At 36.0% G+C, this 25,617-nt stretch overlaps 2 protein-coding genes across 4 annotated transcripts in view; one reads left to right on the top strand and one right to left on the bottom strand.

Annotated features, from left to right (window-relative positions):
* The window catches only part of LOC127443052 (yjeF N-terminal domain-containing 3-like), a 479,510-nt gene extending 467,465 nt beyond the window's left edge, over positions 1–12,045 (top strand). Inside the window, exon 7 of the transcript XR_007897593.1 lies at positions 11,945–12,045. The gene's annotated coding sequence lies outside the window, so the exon portion shown is untranslated. The remainder of the gene's footprint in view (positions 1–11,944) is intronic.
* The window catches only part of LOC127443011 (receptor-type tyrosine-protein phosphatase mu-like), a 384,365-nt gene that overhangs the window by 287,897 nt on the left and 70,851 nt on the right, over positions 1–25,617 (bottom strand). The gene's annotated exons all lie outside the window — the stretch shown is intronic.

The raw sequence follows: 25,617 nt of genomic DNA, 5'->3' as shown, positions 1-25,617 counted from the left end.
TTGGAAAACAAGCATAACACCAAGTCCTAATCTGACCCGACAAAGTGACAAGCGCTAAATCAGTCTTCCATGTTAACCTACATTCACAATGACAGACATTATTGTTCTTACTGCCAGTTATCCTACTGTAGGAAAGAAAAATCACAAATAAGATTCAAGCATATATGGCCTTAAAATGAAGGAAAGTTTGTTCAGAAACACAATCTACAAGGATATTAAAATATATTTAATACTTCTGGAGTTATAGGCACTCCAACTTTGGAAAAATAACACAAAAAAAGTGTTTTTCCCATTTTTGGACTTGCACCATTGGCATATAATGCAAAAAGAGATACTAAAGTCAATTGGTTTTAATAATAGATCTACTTATCTCTCTGTAAAAATAGAATCATGACACTGACACCTTTCTAAGGTTACTTATTTGACCTGTAGTTTTGCTCCAAAATTAAAGGTGATAATGCACATTTTGACCCAACTCGAAATTGAACAAAATAATGGATTACTCAGTAAATATCAATCCTAGCCATATTATATTTTGTCTTTCATCATAATGTATGTTTACCTTTCACCAGTAAATCATCTGGTTGACTTGACGTTGTATGACCCTACTTAAATACACCTCTTCTGTGATTAACATGTTTTCATCTTCTGAGTTCAAAGAAGGTCTGTCGCAGTAATTAAATAATTGTCTGTCCGCGGTTATTTGAGATAACCATGAAAATGTAAGCAAACAAATATAAACTTTGATAGTGAATGCAAAGTGCTCCAGCATCACTTTTAATTATCGTGTAATGACAAACGTTCCGTGTCATAACAGGTTCATACACACAGTGTTAATGACATGCAGTGGCGCAGAGGAGATGAACGCTTACTCCATTTCTGTAAAGTGCTAAAAATGTGAAACGTAATCTCAAAAGTTTTGCTTCATGAGAAATAAGGGCTTGTGGGTTTACACCAGAACATACCAAACACAGAGGAATCACAGCCGAGCACAGCTGTTACCATGATCAACTTTATATTCATGTAACTTTACAACAAATGGGAAAATAAAATTTGCTTGGGGAAAAGCCCAGCAATCATTCAGTAAACAGAATTCAAAAATGTCTAATACGGCAAGCATTACACCATAGTAAGCACACCACATTGCATGAATATGACATACAAAGCAACCCCACACTACTTCACAAGTCACCAAAAAAGTGATACAGGTGCTTAAGAGACATACCAAGCAGAGAGTCAGCAGGTTTTGAATAAAAAATGTATTTAAAATGGTGGAGAGCCAATATGGCTGATATGAAACACAACAGAAAGAAAGAGCAAACCAGTCATGATGCATTTTGCAAATACTCAACATTTTTCAAGTTGCCCCAAGCTGGTCTCGAATCGCCAACCTTTCGATCTCCAAAGCACACAGGTATGGTGCATCTTACTGCTGGACCATATAGCCACAGGTTTTGCAGGTGCTGAAGAGATATACCAAGATGAGAGTCAGCATGTTTTAAATTTTAAAAGTATTCAAAAGGGTGGAGTGCTGTGGCCTGGGTAGCTCAGCGAGTAAAGACACTGACTACCACCACAGGAGTTGCGAGTTCGAGTGACTCCAGCCAGGTCTCCTAAGCAACCAAATTGGCCCGGTTGCTAGGGAGGGTAGAGTCACATGGGGTAACCTCCTCGTGGTTGCTATAATGTGGATCTCGCTCTCGGTGGGGTGCATGGTGAGTTGTGCGTGGATGCCGCGGATAATAGCGTGAAGCCTCCATGTGCACTACATCTCCGCAGTAACACGCTCAACAACCCATGTGATAAAATGCGCGGATTGATGGTCTCAGATGCGGAGGCAACTGAGATTCGTCCTCCGCCACCCGGATTGAGGCAAGTCACTACGCCACCACGAGGACTTAGAGCGCATTGGGAATTGGGCAGAAAAGGGGAGAAAATAAAAAAATGAAAATGGAAAAAAAAAGGATGGAGAGCAGATATGGCTGATATCAAACATAGCAGAAAGAAAGAACAAACAGGTCATGAGGCATTTTGCAATTACTCAAGTTTTTCCAGTCATCCCAAGCTGGTCTCACACCAGCAACCTTTTGATCTACACAGCACACTGGTATAGCGCACCATACTGCTGGACCACACTGCAACAGATTTTACAGTTGCTTTAGAAACATACCAAGCTAAGAGTCAACAAGTTTTGAATAAAACAAATATTCAAAATGAAAAAGAGTCGATATGGCTGATATCAAACACAGCAGAAAGAAAGAATAGACTGGTCATGATATATTTTACCGATTAGCATGCTAGCTGATTAGCATGTTAAACTAATGTTGCCTGTGGATAGCACTGCGATCAAACAGCCTTACAAATATGTTGGTTAGCATGCTAACCGATTAGCATACTAAGCTAATGTTGCCTATGGATAGCACTGTGATCAAACAGCCTTATAAAAATGTTGGTTAACATGCTAACCGATTAGCATGCTAAGCTAATATTGCTTATGGATAGCACTGTGATCAAACAGCCTTACAAATATGTTGGTTAGCATGCTAACCGATTAGCATGCTAAGCTAATGTGGCCCTACGGATAGCACTATGATCAAACAGCCTTACAAATATGTTGGTTAGCATGTTAACCGATTAGGATGCTAAGCTAATGTTGCCTATGGATAGCACTGTGATCAAATAGCCTTACAAATATGTTGGTTAGCATGCTAACCGATTAGCATGCTAAGCTAATGTTGCCTATGGATAGCACTGTGATCAAACAGCCTTACAAAAATGTTGGTTAGCATGCTAACCGATTAGCATGCTAAGCTAATATTGCTTATGGATAGCACTATGATCAAACAGCCTTACAAATATGTTGGTTAGCATGCTAAACGATTAGCATGCTAAGCTAATGTGGCCCTACGGATAGCACTATGATCAAACAGCCTTACAAATATGTTGGTTAGCATGCTAAACGATTAGCATGCTAAGCTAATGTGGCCCTACGGATAGCACTATGATCAAACAGCCTTACAAATATGTTGGTTAGCATGCTAAATAAATCTTGAAACCCTCAGAAATGTTGGCATTTTTATGAAAAAGCACATTTTGTTCAGGTCATGTGGTGTAACCCTGAAAATTTTTGTTTATTTTTGTGACAATTCATGATATTTGTACAAATATTTTTCTACTTTGAAAACTATGTTTGAAAACTATGTTTGAAAACTAAACTAAGCATTAAGTTTTGTACACAAGATGCGAGGAAAGTATTTAAATACCTTTTACTTGATAGTTACGCCACTTGACATTTTCTTAGTCATTGAAGCAATTTGATGGTAGAAAATACTATAAATGTATACAGTAAATGAAACCAACATGCACACAAAGATTACATTTCTACAAATTTGAGACGTGTTTTAAACGAGAATTTTACACTGCCTAGCCCAAAAAAAGTCATTGTTTGGATTTAAATAAGCAGATATTTAAGAGCCTATGATTGGATCATTATTGCAGTGATTAATATGTTTCAACTGGCAATAATTCTTTTAACCCTAACTCATGCAGTGTGTGGCTGTCGGAAGACGTATCCTGTGGTCATGGAAAAGATGTTACTGTGTTTCAGAAGGGGCAAATTACTGGCCTGAATCAAGCAAAGAAAACAACTAAGGAGATTGCTGAAATCACTGGAATTGGGTTAAGAACTGTCCAACGCATTATTAAAACCTGGAAGGATAGTGGTGAACCGTCAGCTTCACGGAAGAAATGTGGTCGGAAAAAAAATCACATGGTACACTTGAAGTCACATGGTAAAAAATCAACAGTAGAACTCACGGCTATGTTTAATAGTGAAAGTAAGAGCATTTCCACACGCACAATGTGACGAGAACTTACAGGATTGGGAATAAACAGCTGTGTGGACTCAAGAAGGCCACTTGTTAGTGAGGCTAAACAAATTCAGTTTGCTTGTGAGCATAAAGATTGGACTGTGGAGCAATGGAAAAAGGTAATGTGGTCTGATGAGTCCAGATTTACCCTATTCTAAAGCGATGGGCACGTCAGGGTAAGAAGGGAAGCGCATGATGCACCCATCATGCATATTGCCCACTGTACAAGCCTCTGCAGGCAGCGTTATGATCTGGGGTTGCTTCAGTTGGTCAGGTCGAGGCTCAACAACGTTATGCGGCAATAAAATGAAGTCAGCTGACTTCCTGAATGTACTGAATGACCAGGTTATCCCATCAATGGATATTTTCTTCCCTGACGACACAGGCATATTCCAGGACGACAATGCCAAGATTCATCGGGCTCAAATTGTGAAAGAGTGATTCAGGGAGCATGAGGAATCATTTTCACCACAGAGTCCTGACCGGAGTGGTTCGACTCTCCCGTCATCAATACAAGATCTTGGCCAAACATTAATGCAACTCTGGATGGAAATAAATGTTGTGACGTTGCATAAGGATGTCGAAACTATGCCATGACGAATGCACTGCGTAATCAAAGCTAAAGGCGGTCCAGCGAAATATTAGAGTATGCATCTTTTTATTTTAGCCAGGCAGTGTATAAGATTTCTCATTTTAATCACCTCAAATAACCTTATTTCAACGACCCTTATCAGAAACTCTTCTGAGAACTAAAGTAAAAGGTTTTCAAGCTTGTGGTAAACGGTGTTTTCTCGTGTTCAGATCTAGTTAATTAATATTCTACCCAACAGGCCATTAGAGCAAGTGAGCACTCGCTTGCGTTACTCATGTTTGTCAGTTTTGGTGTTATCAGTAACAGCAGTTATTGATTGATTTAATGAATTCTGACGGTGGACCAAGAAAAGGTTGCCAGGTGGGGGGTGTTCATTCTCTAGCACGTCCTGATGCAATTATTTAGCCGTAAACAGTAGATCGCACCTTTGCACATGTGTCTAAACTCAATTTTGTGGGTGGCGTGTGTGCGGGCATACTAGGGCATGTTTTAGTAGCTGCCGCTCCTTTTGTCCTTGGAATTAAATGCTAATGCATTATTTCACCGTTTACCAGCAGGGAGTCAAACATACTCGACTGGTTGACACCTGAAAATCAAAACAAAAGTGGTGAGAAGAATCTTGCATTTAAATGAATCTATATCTGCTAGTTGTGCTTCTAGAAAGCACCAAAGTCCAATAAGAACCATCGCAATACCTGCCACACGATGACAACACCCTGTCTGCTGGCTAAATAAATTCACTAACGTCTGCACATCTTTACTGCAGAGCTTAATTACAACAGAACAACAACAAAACATTTTTGGCTTTACAGATATTACATCAGAAAATAGCATAATTAATTCTGATTTAAAGTAATGTCCAGCATCATCCAATCACTGTCAACCATGTTAAAATAAAATGATACATTATAAATTCTGAATCTATGTACTGATTATCATTGTCACATGTCTGTCAAACATGTTGAGTGATCCAAACATCATCTGCAGCCTGAAACTGAACTTTTGATCAGATTTTAGGAGTGAATGCACTTAACTGCATAGAGAGCTATAGGATGCTCCCTTGCTCCCTATTTAGTGAACGACTTAACCTCCAGTGTGCTGTCTGTCTGCACTGGTCTCAGAACAGTTTGAAATGCACCTTATTTTCATCCTAACTCCATATAAAGCCACTGAAAGCAACATTTTTCAGCTTTTGTATGAATATATTTATTCTCAATGTGATAATACACAGTAAATATAGGAGAACTGAAAATGAGCCTATAGTCCACGTAAGTGGTCATTGTGTTTAACAGCGTGGCGTTTCGTGATAAATCGCTCAAATTTGTAAAATTGTATATCAGATGAAACTAGAGACTCTAATCTTTTGACTCAAACGGGTTTCAATGTAAAAACTTAATGAGGTTTCTTACCAGATGTAGTTTTGTTGGTGTTTCTCCCAAAGACAAACTCCGCTGTGATCAGCGCCATGTTGTTTTGTCACATGATTCAGTGCGTCGAAAGTTTAACCCTTTACTGTCAGCTCAGAGTCTCCTTAACTGAGATCAGTCGGTTTAAATGAAATAAAATTATGCGTTGCGTATAGCGAAGCCAAAACATAATGTCCACGCAGGTGGATGCGGGGTCTCAGGAGGTTAAAAGGCCCTCCAAAAACAACATCTACAATAATACAATAAAATATTTGTGATTTGTATGTTGCTTGTTACTTCCGAATGGCCGTTAATAGAAGAAAGATGCAATTTGCCACCAGAATGGTTTGGTAACAGCATCTACCATCTCATTAGCCAAACTTTGACCCCTAGTAGCAACGTTCCTGGGTTTGATTCACAGGGAACATACATACTGATAAAATGCATACAGTGAATTCACTATATGTGGCTTTGCGTAAATGTAAATTATGAAGCCAAAACAGAGATAGTTTGTGTTCTTCTGAATCTTTCCAGCACAACGAGTGAAGTACAACAAGTGAAGTAATTATCTAAAACAACAAGTACAGCACCACTCGACCCTTTAAAGTGTCTCTCAGCGCTGGTATCGGGTAAACGGAGGCTAACCAGCAAAGACAAGGCAAGTAATTGGCAAGACCTGTGTGTGTGCTAGAGAAGGAACAGCTTTAAAGAGATTTCATTACCTCAAACAGCCAATGAGAGACAGCGAGAGAGTTCGATGCAGCTTGCAGTGTTCAGCGCTCATGAACACAACACACGTCTTCACTATGTGTTTTAAAGCGTTCACTTCTCTGTGAGAACACACAATGCTCTTCATAGCTGCGCACACACAGAGCGCTTCACACAAATCTATCCATCTTTTTAGCAGCGCCAGCCGGGGGCAAGAATCAATATGACCGCCCCTCGATACAGGAGCCAATTTCTCCTAAAGATTTCCAGTCACACTTAAAAGGCCTTTTGTTATTGCAGGAGTAACAAAAGTAAACTTTCAACATTAGAAGACACTGGGAAAAGTTCCACAGTACACAATGATGGAAGACCCCCGACAACAACAATCCTTTACACACACACACACATATCTAAATGATGGCCTACTGTACCACATACCTGTATTGTTTTTATATAAAGCAAAAATTGTACAACAAAACCAAACACTAAAAGAATACTTGGAAAAAACATTACATTTTTTGGAGAACACTTTTAACCTTTGAGGACATCCATTAAATTGAAGTTTTTTGTCAAACTGAACATCCCCTTAAACATTCACAGTGCTGTAGGAAAAAGTATGTGAACCTTGGATTTAATAACTGCTCTTTGGCAGCAATAACCTCAACCAAGCGTTTCCGGTAGCTACGGATTAGACTTGCACAACATCATTCCACAGCATCTCTATTGGGTTAAGGTCTGGGCTCTGACTGGGACACTCCAAAAGGTGAATTTCCTTTTTTTGAAGCTATTCTGTAGTGGATTTATACTGATGTTTAGGGTCATTGTCCTGCTGCATCACCCAACTTCTACTGAGCTTCAGCTGGCACACTGCCATTATACTGTACGATATCTTGATAAACATGGGAATTAATTTTTCCCTCAATGATGGCAAGCGGTCCAGGCCCCAAAGCAGCCCTAAACCACCGTTGGGATGATGTTGATGTTTTCATGTTGGTATCCGGTGCCCTTTTTATGCCATGCCTAGTGTTGCATGTTATTCCCAAACAATTCATCCTTAGATTCATCAGTCCACAAAACATTTTCCCAATAGCATTGTGGAGTGTCAAGGTGGTCTTTGGAAAATTCAGGCAAGCAGTAATGTTTTTGTTGGAAAGCAGCTGCTTCCTTCGTGATGTCCTGCCATGGACACCATACCTGTTTAATGTTTTCCGTATAGCAGACTCATGAACAGAGATGTTAACCAGTTCCAATGATTCCTTCAATCTTTATCTGTCACTCTAGGGATCTTCTTTACCTCATTGAGCATTCTGCGGTGTGCCCTTTGAGTCATCTTGGCTGGACGGCCACTTCTAGTGAGAGTACCTATAGTACTAAATCATCCATTTATAGACAATTTGTCTAACTGTGGACAGATGAATATCTAAACTCTTCAAGATAACTGTGTAACCCTTTCCAGCTTTATGCAAAGCAACAATTCTTGATCGTAGGTCTTCTGAAATCTCTTTTTGGTGAGGCAGCAGATGCTTCTTGTGAATAGCAAACTCAAAATGTTTGAGTGCTTTTTATAAGTCAAAGTATCTCTAACCCACACCTCCACTCTCATTTCATTAACTGGATGCCAGGTTTGCCAACTCCTGACTCTAATTAGCTTTTTTGGTAATCTTTAGACTAGGTTTACATACTTTTTCCCTAGCACTGTGAATGTTTAATGAAATGTTATAATTGTTTGTGTGTTGTTAGTTTAAGCACATTGTGTATGACAGAGATTATTTTGTACTTATTTTGTTTTTCCCGTTTAATACAACAGAATATTACAACAGAAATAGTACATTACAAATTCATACTATAAATGTGTTCAAATGTCAACCACATCATGGGAAAATAGAGAGTTTAAACCAAAGGACCAAAACCCCCTTCTGTTTATATATTATAATTCTTATTATAATTCTGTATTATAATAGTATAACAGATCATGAATATGCACATTGTCGTCAAATAAAATTTTAATTTCGTCAAGAAAAATTATAGTAAAATGTATTGAATGACAAGACAAAATATTGACTAAACACAAGACATTTTTGTCAAACGACAATTTTTGTTAAATTAAATTTAAAACAGTCCAAATTAAAACTGAATATAAGTCATAATTTGTTGTTAAACATGCTTTTGTTTACATGTAGAGCAACACTAACAAAATGAACACAATTATTCCACTATTCTTAAAAAAAAACAAAAACAAAAAAAAAAAAAAAAACATGCAAAGTCAAGTTTTATACCAATGGATTTCCAAAATTAGCCTTTTATTTTTATTGGATTTTATTTGCTGAAGTCGAGCCTCTAACTGACTGCTGATTGGTCTGTTGTTAGTGACATTCTGAGTTGACCTTTAACCCTTCAGTGTAAGTGAATTCATACGGTCACAGTGCAATGTGATATTGGTCACTTCAGTGTAGACACAGGTGGTAATTTATCTATGAAGTAAAGCTTCACACACACAGAAAGTCTGACAATATTCTCGCATGACAAATGACACTCATTCTAAAGCTTTACTGTTTTTCTCCACAATTATATATACAAATGTCCCCACAAGGAAAGTAAAACCTGAGATCACCTACATTGTGGGGACTAGCCAGCGGTCCTCACAAGGGAAATAACATATTAAATGATGTTTTATTGAAAATGTAAAAATGCAGAAAGTTTTTTGTGAGGGTTAGTTTAGGGGTAGGGTTAGGGTTAGGGGATAGAATCTATAGTTCATACAGTATAAAAATCATTGTGTCTATGGAGAGTCCTCATAATGATAGCTGCACCAACATGTGTGTGTGTGTGATTGTGTGTGTGTGTGTTTGTGTGTGTGTGTGTGTGTGAGTGTATGTGTATGTGTTTGTGTATGTGTATGTGTGAGTGTATGTGTGAGTGTGTTCATGTGTGTTTGTGTGTGTGTGTTTATGTGTGTGTTTATGCGTGTGTGTTTATGCGTGTGTGTGTGTGTGTGTGTGTGTGTCTGTGTGAGAGTGTGTGTGTGTGTTCATGTGTGTGTGTTTATGCGTGTGTGTGTGTTTGTGTGTGTGTGTGTGTGTGTGTTTATGCGTGTTTGTGTGTGTGTTTATGCGTGTGTGTTTATGCCTGTGTGTGTTCATGTGTGTGTTTATGCGTGTGTGTTTGTGTGTGTGTGTGTATGTGTCTGTGTGAGAGTGTGTGTGTATGTGTGAGAGTGTGTGTGTATGTGTGAGAGTGTGTGTGTGTTCATGTGTGTTTGTGTGTGTGTTTATGCGTGTGTGTGTGTTTGTGTGTGTGTGTGTGTGTTTATGCGTGTGTGTGTGAGTGTGTCTGTGTGAGAGTGTGTGTGTGTGTTCATGTGTGTTTGTGTGTGTGTTTATGCATGTGTGTGTGTTTGTGTGTGTGTGTTTATGCATGTGTTTGTGTGTGTGCGTGTGTTTATGCGTGTGTGTGTGAGTGTGTCTGTGTGAGTGTGTGTGTGTGTGTGTGTGTTCATGTGTGTTTGTGTGTGTGTTTATGCGCGTGTGTGTGTTTGTGTGTGTGTGTGTGTGTGTTTATGCGTTTTTGTGTGTGTATGCCTGTGTGAGTGTGTTCATGTGTGTGTTTATGTGTGTGTGTTTGTGTGTGTGCGTGTATGTGTTTATGTGTGTGTTTGTGTGTGTGTGTATCTGTGTGAGAGTGTGTGTGTGTGTTTATGTGTGTGAGTGTATGTGTGTGTAAATCAATACAGCCATAAACAAAACTATACAGGTAAAAATAATTAAATGGATAAGTCGACCTGACTGAAGGTCAAAGCCGTCCAATTACAGTGAATTAATGTTCATGTTATCGCTGTAATTAAAACAGCAGTAAATCACAGCATATAATGTACACATTATAAACTCTACCTTTTACCTAACCTTTTCAAACCCTAGTGAGCTGCCTACCAGCACCATAGACACACTCCAGACTATTCCAAAGTGTAGTCAGCATGATTATGCTGCCTTTTAAGGTACCTTCTTTAGGCCAAATTTTAGGGCAGCAACATGTTTTGTCTTTTGTGGATGAGTCGAGGAAATGCTGACATAATTATAAATATACTTCATTTATTTAATATCTAATATTTTAGTGTGCTATGTATGTTTATGCTTATAAGAGTATCATGTTGTTAGCTTTGCAACATGCTAACGTGACAGCCTGTTTGATGCAGTCTTATAAGGGAGCTGCCTATGTAGGCAGTAGACAACAAGGCAGATCATTACAGTCTCTCTCAGCCAATTCAGCAGTTACTGGTCTTCACCCGCTTCCCCTCCAGCAGGAAATCTCCACTCAATCTGTTTTGATAGCCGCCCAGCGCTTTAACGAACGCCTTGTCTCTTCCCACGTGTCCCTTAAGACGCACGCCACCAGCCAATCTCAGGTCATTTAAAGCGCTCTTTCTCTCTCCTCCCAGGGGCCCGTGACTCTTTCCTCTCTGTCTCTTATTTCATGTTTCTATTGGCAGCTCCTGGTGAGCAGCTTTCACTCTCTCTCGCTCGGAGTCGTGTGTATATATACTGCCTGTTTGGGCTCTCTGAACTTGAGAGGATTTAACCAATCAATCACTGTATCATCATCATCAATCGAGCCGCCGCTCTGCCTGCCATCGATTGGATGGTGAAACAGAGCAGTCGCCACACAGATTTGGACGGATAATCAGGCCCGCTGGCCGAGTCGCGCATCTCTCTTCTCTGCTGATCAGTGTCAAAGGAGCGAGAGAGAGAGAGCACTAGTGGCCATTATCTGGTTAAAGCACACAAAATAAACTCAATTAAAGTGAATGAAACTGAAGGCTCCAGACGAGAAAAATGACTAGAGACCATCCTAAGGGTGATTTGATACTGTAGTCTTAAATGGTTTTAAGATGGTCTCCCAGTTGCAAGAACACAAACACAAAAAGAAGATTTTAGGCAGAATGTTTTCTTCAGTCACCATTCGCTTTCATTGCATCTTTTTGAAACACAATGCAACTGAATGGTTCATTTTTCGTGTGTCAGCGCGCTGATGAACACGTGCTATGAATTGGTGCTATTTTAGGGCATTTCCATCTTTATACTGTGGAAGACTTTGTTTGGAAAATGTTAATAAAGCATTATATTGATACATGTTTTGTGTTCTTTCCTAAGGAGGTAATATATGCATTTTGACAGGAAAAGAAATATATATATAGTGTCAAATTACAGCACTTTCAAGAACTGTGATTAATCGTGGATAAATATGAAAAATGATGTGATTAATCATGATTAAAATTTTAAATCGACTGACAGCACTAATGTAATGTATTCCACTACAGATTACAGAATACATGCTGTAAAATGTAATTTGTAACATATTCCGTTAGATTACTCAAGGTCAGTAATGTAATCTAAATACTTTGGATTACTTCTTCAGCACTGGTAGATTTTTTCACTTGTTTTGACTATAAAAACTCTGCCAGTACAGTAAGACAAAATACACATGTTAAAAATACATTCTCTGAAAAATCTTAAATATGTAGCTTCTCAAGTATATTTATTTTAAGGATTTATTAGATAATTTACAGGAAAACAATACAACAATTTTTATTAAGAATTGCCCTAATATCAAAGGTCTTACTAGATAAATGTTTTTATTATCTAACGAGGATTTCCTTGAAAGAAAAAACACAATCATGTCTGGTATAATTGTGCATGTAAAAGGGTTAAAGCTTAAAGCTAAATGTTCACATGGAAATTTACACAAGGTTTATATCCATTTCTGCTGCTCCAAACGTGCTTTAAAACTCAAGTGTGTAAACAATGACATCTTTTTCTGATCATATGTGGATTCTGTTCATGAAGTTCATGAAAATATATTATTTATAGCTTTCTATATGATGCTAAATGATACATTGGTTAGAATTTCTTATATAAACAACCTTTATTCTTGCAAAAAATACTCTAACCACATAACATTGGCAAAACATATATTATTCTAATTGTGTATTTATTTGATTTCTGTTTCATCTGTCTGAGCGTTTTTATGGATAAATGTTGCCGTTTTTTTTTTTTTTTTACTGAATAGACAATATTAAATTAGAAAAATGACAATAAAATCCAAAGTAATCTCTTCAAATATCAAAATACTTTTTGAATGTAACTGTATTCTAATTATCAATGATTAAAATTGTAACTGTAGTGGAACAAAGTTACTAATATTTTGTATTTTATATACGTAATCCAGTTACTCCCCAACCCTACGTTTATGCTTATTACAAGAAAAAAATATAGATTTTTTTTTTTTAAGTATATATGCATTAGGTCAAAGTAAAAAATTGCACTTTTACTTTATTAAATCTGATCAGTTTTATTTCTAGATAAATTTTAATCAATTTTACGTAAAGTGATCCACGTTATATTTATTTATAACTTTTAATTACATTTACATACATTTATCAAATTCAATTTACTCATAACTTTCAATTAATTTTAAATAAAATTATCAAATTAAATGTACTCATATTGTTTAATTTTACATAAAATTATCAAATTCAATGTACTCATAATTTTCAATTAATTTTAAATAAAATTATCAAATTCAATTTAATTATGTTAAATAATTGTACATAAAATTATCAAATTAAATTTTTTTCATAACGTCATTAATTTTACATAAAAATGTCAAATTAAATTTACTCATTAATTTTAATTAATTTTATGAAGAATAATCAAGATAAATTTACTCATAACTTTTGATACACTATGAAAAATGATCAAGTTAGATTTACTCACAACCTTTGATTAATTTAATAAAAGAAACGTTTTTTTTTTTTTGCTTAAAACACTGTGTAAAAAACTTGCAATATAAAAATTAAGTTAATCTTACTAGTTGTTAGAAAAAAAATTATTCAAAGCAAATCGTTTTTTCTTGTTTTAAGCATAAACTCCATTAGATTTCTTAATATCTTGTCACTCAGATTCAAAAGCATTTTTTTTTTCTATTTTGAAGGATGTTTAAATATTTTATCAGAAAATAAGACGAAAATACCAAGAAAGTCATTTTTTGCAGTGTAACTCTGTTAATACTGTAAGTTGTTATGCTGAAACAAATTAATAACTAACTAACAACTCGTTAGTCAAAATCTACACAACCAAATAATCTTTTTTCCAATCACAAACAAACACAACACAACTACACAACATCAAAACATCTACACAACACAACCACACAACATCAAAACATCTACACAACACAACTACACAACATCAAAACATCTACACAACACAACTACACAACATCAAAACATCTACACAACACAACCACACAACATCAAAACATCTACACAACACAACTACACAACATCAAAACATCTACACAACACAACTACACAACATCAAAACATCTACACAACACAACTACACAACATCAAAACATCTACACAACACAACTACACAACATCAAAACATCTACACAACACAACTACACAACATCAAAACATCTACACAACACAACTACACAACATCTGTACTTGTATACAATGCTTTTAAACAAAATGCAGTCACTAATATATATGTATTGCCACTAATTTGTATCGTTTGTCACATTTGTGATCATTTAAGAGCCCTGAAATTAGGAATTTACTTTTCACTTAGTTTAACATCCAAACAGGTGAATAAACCCGCTGCTTTTCCTTTTCAGAGTGCTGTCATTTGAAAAATGGAGAGAAAATTGTGACAATTTCTATGTTTAAGTGGCCCGTCTGATGGGGTCGATTTGAGCGAGCTGCACCAGCCTGCCTGGTCATTATTCCGTTCTCTCCCAGCACAGGCCCGGAATGCTGATGCGGAACAGCGTGGCAACGTGTGACCGGCCTCTCTGTGCTCATGTGAATGCATGAGTGCCATTTGCACCCCACAAGTCACAACCGCCAGAGCGCGGCTGCAATTTGGACAATAAAAAACAAGCAGGAGAGACAATCGAATCTCTCCCGAGTGCCGCAGAGAAGCAGACGATGGAATCTTCTGGAACACTCCCCTGGGGAAAACAATAGACCGTTCCAGCATGCTTGTCTCAGAATCACGCGGTTACTTTTGACAGCTGAGACATGATCACTATATTTATCTTATCTGGCTTTCGGCTCTGTGGCAGATGTAGTTTTATATGTAATTTCTTGTGGTTGATATTATTAATCCATCGTCTGGGCTGCTAATAGCTGTGGCGGTCCGTGTGTTTATCTGGATGTGAATCGATTCTCTATGAGCGGTCTGTTCGATACGGCTTCGCTTCAGAAGTTGCCCTCCTCACGTCCCTCTGCGCTTCGATCTGGGCCGACTGACCACCCAGAACACTGCAGAAGAAAACAGTGTGAAAAGAAGCTCCTGATCCGATCAGCGTTCCTCACTTAAAGCTCTTCAGACGGGATAAATAGACTAAAACTAGACATACTACTAACTTTACATTTTCAGTAGTGTGACAGTATCTCAGCTGTTTTCAAATCAATGTAATTTACCAGTAAAAAGCAATGTTTCCCAGCAATTAGCAGTGTCAACACAAAACACTACTGTTATTAAAGTGATCTTTTGCTCACCATCATGTCGTTCTAAACCTGTAATCCCTTCTTTCCTTCTGTAGAGCATGGAAGTAGATGTTATGCAGAATGTTCACACTAATACGCTTTCGTTTAAAAACACATATATTTAGCTACGTTAGAATGACATTTTCTTCCACTGAAAATAGTGTGTTTAAAAAACATTCTCCATAACCGCATACCTTAAAAAATAATGACATTAAGAAACTGAAAACCAAGTAGTGAGACGTGGCCACAGTCACCATTCACTTCACTGCATCTTTTTTTGCTTCTATACAATTACAGTGAATGGTGACTGAGGCTGTCAGCAACATTTGGCTCATTGTAAGCCTTTTGTGAGCCAACATTACAAAATCGGAACTTTTTTTTCCAGAAACAACATCTGAACATTCTTAATTCAAGATACATATACTTAAGGAGCAAAATGGCATAAGATATTTTGTCGTGTTTTTAGAGAAATCTAACGATTCAGTAATGTTTAAGCTCAATTTTTGCCAATGGGGTTAAAAAAAAAAAAAAAAAAAAAAAAAAAATCTTGTTTTAAGGCTGTTCAGATATTTTCTCCCTGGAAAAAAAAGACAAAAATATTCAGTAATTTTCTTTTTTTTTTTTTTTTGCAGTTTAGCTTCAGTGTGATGTAGTTAGACACATTTTTCTATACTGCAAAATAATAATAATAATAATAATATTTTTGTCTTATTTTTCAGTAAAAATATCTTAAAACAAGAAAAAATTACTTGAGACATTCTGTTTTCAGAGAGCTAAAAATGTAGTAAAGTTTCTGCTTAAAACAAGAATAAAAAAAAAAAAAAACTTGATTCAAAGGGGAAACAAGATTATATTTCTAACACCATTGGCAAATAGTTTTTTCTTGTTTTAAGCATAAACTACACCTAATTTTGTTAGATTTCTTTAATAGCAAGACGCACAATTTTATGCCATTGTGCTTTATTTATTTATTTATATATTTATTTATTTATTTGCTTGTTTTAAGGCTGTTCAGATATTTTTTTCCTGAAAAAAGGACAAAAATATTCAGTAAGAAAATATGTTTCTGTAGTTTAGCTTCAATGTGATGTAGTTAGACACTTTTTCTAAGTACACTGCACAAAAATAAAAAAATAAAAATAAAAATTGTTAATTAGTATTTTTGTCTGTTTTCCAGTAAAAATCTCTAAAATTCTTACAACAGGAAAAGAGAACACGAGAAGCAAAATTACGTGAGATATTTTGTCTTGTTTTCAGAGAAATCTAACAATTTAGTAATTTTTATGCTACATTTTTGCCAAAGAGGTAAATATATATATATATATAATTTATTTATTTTTTCAGTTTTAAGGCTGTTCAGATATTTTCTTCCTGGAAAATAAGACAAAAATATTCAGTAATTTTTTATTATTTTTCTGCAGTTTAACTTCAATGTGATGTAGTTCAACATCTTTTTCTATACTGCAAAATAATAATAATAATAATAATAATAATAATAATAATAATAATTTTGTCTTATTTTCCAGTAAAAATATCTTAAAACAAGAAAAAATTACTTGAAGTAAATTTACATGAGACATTTAGACTTGTTTTTAGAGAGAGCTAACAATTTAATATTTTTTGTGCTAAATATTTGCCAATGAGGTAAAAAAATTAAAAAATAAATACAAATTAAGTTTTTGTAGTTTTTTCTTGTTTTAAGGCTGTTCAGATATTTTCTTCCTGGAAAATAAGACAAAAATATTCAGTAAAAAGTACTTTTTTAATTTCAATGTGATGTAGTTAAACCCTTTTTCTATACTGCAAAATAATAATAATAATACAAATCATTTTTTCCAGGATATTGTTCCTGGAAAAAAAGGGAAAAAATCATCATCTTTTTTTTTCTTTCTAGTTTAGCTTCAGTTAGCCCCTTTACTAAGTAAAAGTAAAAAAATATCCAAACATTCTTAAAACAGGATATATGTATTTTGTCTTGTTTTCAGAGACATCTAACAAACATTAGTGAAGAAAAAAAACTTGATTCAAAGGGGAAATAAGATTATATTTCTAACACCATTGGCAAACAGTTCTGTCTTATTTTAAGCATAAACCACACCAAATGTTGTTAGATTTCGTTACCATTCTGCTTCTCAAGAATTTTATTTATTACCAGAAATTCTCAGTAAGAAATTATTATTTGCAGAGTGACTTGTAGTGTAGCAAACAGCTTTTTAAAACTTGAACTGTTTTGACTTTAATTGAACCGAAATTAAGAGCAGTTTGTTTCTTTGCTAGATACAGTTTCAAAGCAGCTTCACACTTTAATCTGACCACAAACCCTGAGAAAGAAAAACACAAATTCCAGCAGAAAACAACAACTAGCGGATGGAGGGAAGATTTGGAGTCTTGACAAAAGGAATAATGTTCCTGGCATTCTCTCTTACACTATATTATATACTGTAATCTTTACAGAAACTCATTTGTAAACGGCTAAAGCTATATAGCAATAAATCCTCTGAGGTCTGATCTTCAGCGAGAACGCTCATTATGTTTGATCATCGCAATAAACAGACCATTAACACGCCGTTTTCCACACTGTGAAGAGAGAATAATTCAAGGTTGAATATTCCGGCTCTCACTTTGGGGAATTGTGAAATTAGTGTTATCTTTCATCAAATGAGTGAAGAGAAATCTTGTTATCTCTTCTGATTCAGTGGAACTAGAGTGTCTGTTCAGTATTAACGCAAATCCCTTGAGAACGGCTAGCAGAGCGCACTAACAGCAGTTGTAGGTCAGGGTCATGACCTGGCGGTGAATGTTCAGGTGTAGATATACAGATTTAATCACATGAGGAGTAACTGTAGCAAGTTAAACACATCAGATCACCTGCTAACAGATCAGAACAGAAAACGGGCGCCCACCGCGTTCAATCACAAACACAGCGAGTTATCATTAGCCTAACATACACACAAACAGCCACAGCAGGACGTCGGCCGGTGTGTTTAATTCACAGAAAGACATCTTTACCCGGATCACAGGGACACACATGTTGATCAACAGACAGAGAGATGATTAAATCATATGTTGTTGGAAATCTCTCAAAGAGTAAAATACAACCAGCCTATTTGTTTTACTCACAGACAAAAATATAGCGAGTAATAGCTAAGTATATGTCTTTGACAATTATGCTGGTGTTGCTTATATGCCACATTTTCACTTATAACTTCAAGAAGGGAACATAAAATATCACACACCATTGTTTAGAGGAGGTGATTATCTTTTAAACGAGTCCACACACAAGATAATCAGATGTATAGATCATTAGATAATCCACATGAAGCACAATGTTACATATGACCACCAGGAGATGGCGCCAAATACATTTTACAGACTCAATGATGACTCAAATGACACAGAATGAAACTCATTCTGTGAAATCTCATTACTAAAATCATGTCTGCATGCTATGCAAACCTTTAGTCATTGTTGTGTTTGCATGTGTAATTAGTTCTTATGTACAATTATTATGTTTTATTTGTTTGGAGATGTTTTTGAACACTAGGATAAATTATATTTGTAATGTTATAACTTTTGATTGCTTTGTCGTATCAACACAAACATTTTCTCAGATACAGTTGACATGATTGGGAACAAAACAAAGTAAGTTTTTCGGAGCCACCTTATTTACACCCAGAGATATATAATGTCAAATAAGCCAAATAAGAAAAAAAGTACGTTTTTTTAGGGTGAGAATGTCAGAATGTATCATCATTTATATCATTAACATTTTTCAATGTTTTCTTTACAGTGATACCAAACACTTGACCATCCTTGTTGTTGTTTTTTGTCGAGTTATAAGCCTTTAATTTTGGGTATGCAGCTGAAACAGGAAATCTTTAACAACACTTTCAGAGCTTAAAGGGTTAATTACATTTTCCATTTTTTAATCCTCCTGCAAAATAAGAAAATAACAGGTAGAAATCTGCAAAAGTGATGCATTTTCATTTCACAGGTGTTATCTATTCATGGTGATGCATCATAAACAGCTTCATTGATTATGAACAGCAGCACCTCTTACAGTATGTTTATTCTTTAATCAGTCAACTCGGAACAATAACTCAATTATAAAAATTAGCAACATATTTCTACATGAACACATTTATTTATCCTCAAACTTCTCAAAAGTACTCATGTTTGTATCTGATTAGTTTATGTTAATCTCAATACAGCTCCTGAGATTATTTGTAGAAGACGTCTCTGTTTTTGGGGTTTTTTTTCAGTTTGTGGTTCACACGCTTTACGCAACGGCTCGCTGAGCATTTAATTGATGACGGAAGGAAGCATGACAAATAGCGTTCAGCACCTGAATCCTTTCAAATTTTAAGAGTCATGTGGCATGAATTAATTGTGCTTTAAACAAAGGCAGTCTACCAGCGGTCCCACAGCCTCATTAATACTTTGAATTATTAAATCCCATTGCCGTATGAAGACTTCTGACCTATTTTCCTTGGACTATTCCATCATAACAGCAAACACGCCACTGGACAGTGAAGACTTTGTCTCCTGTTACCAAACAAAATGTAGTCAAATAACGATAAGCGCTAGAGAAAAAAAAAAGTCTTGCAGATTCATTTCTGATTTCTTTCCATGTTTGTTCACGTTTGTCTTTGAAATTGACACTAAGATCTTGAGTAATCAGTTGATTGCTTGAATTGTGGAATTTACACTTAAAACTACAGCTAAAATCCTGTAAACACAAGCCAACCAAAACTTATTTGGGGTATTAGTTTAAACAATGCTTTAATATAGTCTTACGTCATTTCACATTGTTACTGTAAGCGCTTGTGTTACTAGTCGAGTATTACATTAACAACTCAAGGTCATTGCTTCGATTCCTAGTGAATGCATGTGGGTCATTCCATGTTAACTCAATTTATTTGTTTGTCATTTTTTAATCAATATACACATATTTGGTTCAGAACAATCGCTCTTCATTTTTAATGCCTTTTATGGTTGAATTCCAGAGATATGAGGCTTTCAGTGTGGCTCCATGCAATAATTGTTCAATTTTACCCATTTTCAATGGTTGAAAACCAAATGTGGGTCACATGGTATGAAGCTAGTTTTTCAAACATCTGAAGTACAAATAATGTTGAAAGGGAAAAGGGAAAACACGTTTATTTTGCTTACCTCATTGGCAGATTATTTTTCTTGTTTTAAGACTAAAGTTAGCCAAATTTTGTCAGATTTATCTTTAAACAAAATGTAATATCTTATGCCATTTTGCTTGACAAGTAAATAAATCACATTTTAAGAATGTTTGGATAATTTTTCAGGAAAACAAGACAAAAATACTCGTCTTGAAAATCATTTTTTGCAGTGTGTGCAACATTTGCCTTTTAACCATTAAAAATGGGTAACATTTAACCATTTTCAGAGGGAGTCACATTGAGAGCCTCATATCTCTGGGATTTAACCATATAGGGCCTTAAAACCGAAGATATATAAAGCAAAGTTTGTTCAGAATCTAAAAGGATATTAAGATCACAGCACTTCTCTAGGGCTATTTTTTTTAACCTGTAGTTCTGCTCTAAAATCATTGGCGAAAATGGCCATTTTGACCCCCAGTACTCTGTAAATATGGATCCATGGCAATTCATATTTTGGCATTCATCATCATTTATGTTTAACTTTTTTCAAGAAAACGTTTTAGCAAAATAAACAAAATGTCAGCCGGGAAAGTTGATTTAACATGGAAGAACTCATACACTTGAAAAATTAATTACAGTGGCAAGAAAAAGTATGTGAACCCTTTGGAATTAGATGCAAATTTATCTTAAAATCTGGTTTGATCTTCATCCAAATTACAATAATGAACAAACACAATCTGCTTTAACTAATAACACACACATTATCGTATTGTTCTTGTACATACTGAATACATCATTCAAACACTCAGTGTAGGTTGGAAAAAGTATGTGAACCCCTAGGCTAATGACGTCAACAAAAAAGCTAATTAGAGTCAGGAGTTGGCAAGCCTGGCATCCAGTTAATTAAACGAGATTGGAGGTGTGTGTTAGAGATACTTTGACTTATAAAAAGCACTCAAACATTTTGAGTTTGCTATTCACAAGAAGCATCTGCTGACGTGGACCATGCCTCACAAGAGATCTCAGAAGACCTACAATCAAGAATGGTTGTTTTGCATAAAGCTGGAAAGGGTTACACAGTTATCTGGAAGAGCTTCAGATATTCATCTGTCCACAGTTAGACAAACTGTCTATAAATGGAGATGATTTAGTACTATAGGTACTCTCACTAGAAGTGGCCGTCCAGCCAAGATGACTCAAAGGGCACACCGCAGAATGCTCAGTGAAGTAAAGAAGAACCCTGGAGTGACAGATAAAGACGAAGGAATCATTGGGACTGGTTAACATCTCTGTTCATGAGTCTGCTATACAGAAAACATTAAACAGGTATGGTGTCCATGGCAGGACATCACAAAGGAAGGTTATTACTGCTAAAGGGGGATTGACTCATTATTAAATCCAAGGGTACACTTACTTTTTCCACAGCACTCAAAATGAGTTATTTTTTTCTAACAAATTATTTAAATTTTTTTATTTAAATTTGTGAAAATGATTACTGCTTTGAATACATCTTAACAATTTTGGCTGCATTTACATTGTCAAAAAACAAACAAACTATTTTTAACTCACATCTGACAGAGATTGGATTTTGTTGCTCACATCTTATCAGAAAAAAAACCCCCCCAATGAGATCAGATGTTTTTTGCATACGATCTGAGCCACTTCCAAACATGGTTTTAAATCAGATACATATCCAAAATACCAGGACATCTGACCTGCATCTAAACGCTCGCATCAAACTCATATTTGTCTCATATTTCTGACATTAAACTCCACTGAAACATGATTTTCTTTAAATCTGCGCATGTATAACAACGTTATTCTGGAGGTACCGATTGTGAAATGCCAAGCATGCATTTTGCAGAGAGGAGAGATTAAAAACATGAAAGAAATCAATATACAAACAGGTGAAAGCACAGCAAGTCTATCAGAAAGTTTTGGTTGCACTCAGATTGGTGCATGAATGCTTGCATGGGAAATCATCCTTGTTAGCCATTGTCTCCTTTAAAAAATTAACTGTAGGCATTTCTTGTGATGTTTATCGATATTTTTAAGAACAATGGCATGTAAAATAATGGCATTGTCATTGACGTTAATGTTAAACACTTATTAGTACTACACTAAATAGTGCTGGCTTAAAGCCTAGTGCATCTTGGCAGGTAATTAACACAAACACAGTCGGTTAGGTCTTACAAAAAAAAAAAAAAAAAACCTGGATATGGTCAAAAGATTGGATTTGTGCATTAAACCGTGCAGTGTAAACACAGCTCACTTACTATGCTTGAGTTGATTGCACACATCAACAGTGAAAGTGTGAGAGTTTGCTAGCGGGGTTTCATCAGTGGAAAACAGCACATCTTCCATAATTATACGTTTAAGAGCAAATCTAATACTTGATGTTTGGGGACGCTAAGACATCTGCCTACCAACTGTTTTCACGCTAATGAGCGAGCCGAGAAAATAAACTTCACTTTTCTGTGCATTGATGAAGCGTTCGACTCGAGAGATCTCCAAACTTATCATTAAAGAACTTTGTTCTCATGACACAATGCCAGAAAAACAGTCCACCCTGTAGATTTTCCATTCGTAATTAACAAGCTACTCGCCTGACAAACCACAACAAAGCATCAGCCCTGCTTCTTTTAAAACATTGATTATGAATATTCAGGTAGTGTTGCCATCTGGTAAGAGCACTGGAGGGTGAAAAAGTATAAATCTACAGGAGAATATTTATTATCACATCTAACGTGGGTTTCCGGTACTCTACTGTGGTTTAGGAAGGACGTATCCAGATGTTTAATAAGATGCAAAGCATCACTCAGAATCCATAACTCAATTCTGATTCAACTTGTTCACTCGACTCACAAATCACACACTCAAACCCTCTTCAAACTGCTCAGAATACACATGAATCCCATTCGAATTTCAAGCTTTTTATATTTGAAGCACCCGTGTTAAACCCTTCGATCTCACCTCAAATCACCGTCAGTCTGTTTACCGTTCTATCCTAACCATCTGTCAACGACACACACAGATTCATAAGCACATGCCCGAGCGCTTGATTAATAATTAGTCCAGAGGAGACTGGCACAGTCACAGCCCTCAGTTATACCTCCATTATTTAACGGTGGCATGCGTTAATTAATCCGCAGTCATGCGACCGGCAACTGTACGGCGGAAGTCCCTGACAGATGAGAGAATGACTGATTAGAGTTCTGAGTTTTGATTCCAGAACTTTCCACTCAAGAGTTCCACAGAGGAACTGGAAAAGCTGAGAAATCAGAGTAAATATGACAGGAAACAACCTGACAAAAAGAAACAAAAATATAAAGACACAGACTAGATTCTAGATTTTGGGCTGAGCTGGTTTTTGGCAAAGTGTATTGTTAATAAAACAATTTGGTTGTGGTGTGGCAGACAGCATGTTCACAGCAAAACTTGACCAATACAGATTGACCAAAGAAGTGTTGCTGGTTTTGGACACTAGCATCCAAAACACAGCATATTTACATTTACATTTATGCATTTGGCAGACGCTTTTATCCAAAGTGACTTACAGTGCACTTATTACAGGGACAATCCCCCTGGAGCAACCTGAGTTAAGTGCCTTGCTCAAGGACACAATAGTGGTGGCTGTGGGGATCGAACCAACAACCTTCTAATTACCAGTTATGTGCTTTAGCCCACTACACCACCACCACTGGTGACTAGCCATGCTAGTCTCTTCAGCAGGGTCACCTGACCTCTAACAACCATTCCCTTATCAGCAGCCTGATCTCATGAAAATTACGTGACTGTGGCGACATTTTGGCTAAATGACATGAACCACATAGCACGTAACGAATCATGCATCGTGGCATTTCTAAGGTGAAATGTCCACTGTGTGGCGCTAAAAGAGTTAAATGTCCTCCCAAACAGATGAGGTTTTAAACCCTACTATTGCGTTCAGAATCTGCAAACACCTTTTGCGATCGCAGGTCAATTTTGACCAGGTGGAATTTAAGCTTATAAATCAGTCATAACCCAATGGTTTTCATCTAAAACTATATTGTAAGCCATTAATATGTTATTAACTGTTTATACATGTAAAAAGATTGATATTTTTGGCATGTTAACCCTTTAAGCTAGGATGAGCCCTTTAGAACAAAAAAAGAATCGTCAAAATATTAATAACCACAGTCTTGACCAACACAAAATAGGTATCGTTTGAAAGTTTAGAAGCTCTACTTTCCAATGCATGTAGACATTATGACCAAAACTGAACAAGTGCTTTGAAATTTGTAGACAAATGAGAACTGTTCCGTTTTGATAATTTATCAAAATAAAAATTGCACTGTATATATTATTGCAATCAGTAAAAACATCAAACTCATCAAATAGTCATGTGTCATATGTTGTTGGAAAGCTCTCAAAAAGTAGAATACAACCAGTCTATTTGTTTTACTCACAGACAAAAATATAGCGAGTAATAGCTAATTATATGTCTTTGACAATTATGTTGGTGTTGCTTGTATGCCGCGTTTTTGCTTATAACTTCATGAAAAAAAAAATGGAACATAAAATATCTCACATAATTATTTAGAGGAGGTGATTATCTTTCAAAATAGTCCATACACAAGGTAATCAGATGCATAGATCATTAGATAATCCACATGAAGCACAATGTTACATATGACCACCAGGAGATGGCGCCAAATACATGACACAGACTCAATGATGACTCAAATGACACAGAATGAAACTCATTCTGTGAAATCTCATTACTAAAATCATGTCTGCATGCTGTGCAAACCTTTAGTCATTGTTGTGTTTGCATGTGTAATTAGTTCTTATGTACAATTATTATGTTTTATTTGTTTGGAGATGTTTTTGGACACTAAGATAAATTATTTTTGTAATGCTATAACTTTTGATTGCTTTGTCATATCAACACAAAAAGTTTCTCAGATACAGATGACATGATTGGCAGTTTTCCAGAGCCATCTTATTTACACCCAGAGATATATAATGTCAAATAAGAAAAATATGAAAAAGTATACTGGCGGCCAAAAGTTTGGAATAATGTACAGATTTTGCTCTTATGGAAAGAAATTGGTACTTTTATTCACCAAAGTGGCATTTAACTGATCACAATGTATAGTCAGGATATTAATAATGTGAAAAATTACTATTACAATTTGACTTCAATGACTTCTCATGAAAAAATCCTCCATGTGCAGCAATGACAGCTTTGCAGATCCTTGTTATTCTAGCTGTCAGTTTGTCCAGATACTCAGGTGACATTTCACCCCACACTTCCTGTAGCACTTGCCATAGATGTGACTGTCTTGTCGGGCACTTCTCACGCACCTTACAGTCT

Source organism: Myxocyprinus asiaticus, chromosome 6 (genome assembly GCF_019703515.2).
Source record: "Myxocyprinus asiaticus isolate MX2 ecotype Aquarium Trade chromosome 6, UBuf_Myxa_2, whole genome shotgun sequence".
Classification (NCBI taxonomy): Eukaryota; Metazoa; Chordata; class Actinopteri; order Cypriniformes; family Catostomidae; genus Myxocyprinus; species Myxocyprinus asiaticus.
The sequence above is the reverse complement of the archived record's forward strand: the minus strand, read 5'-3'. Positions and strand labels throughout refer to the sequence as shown.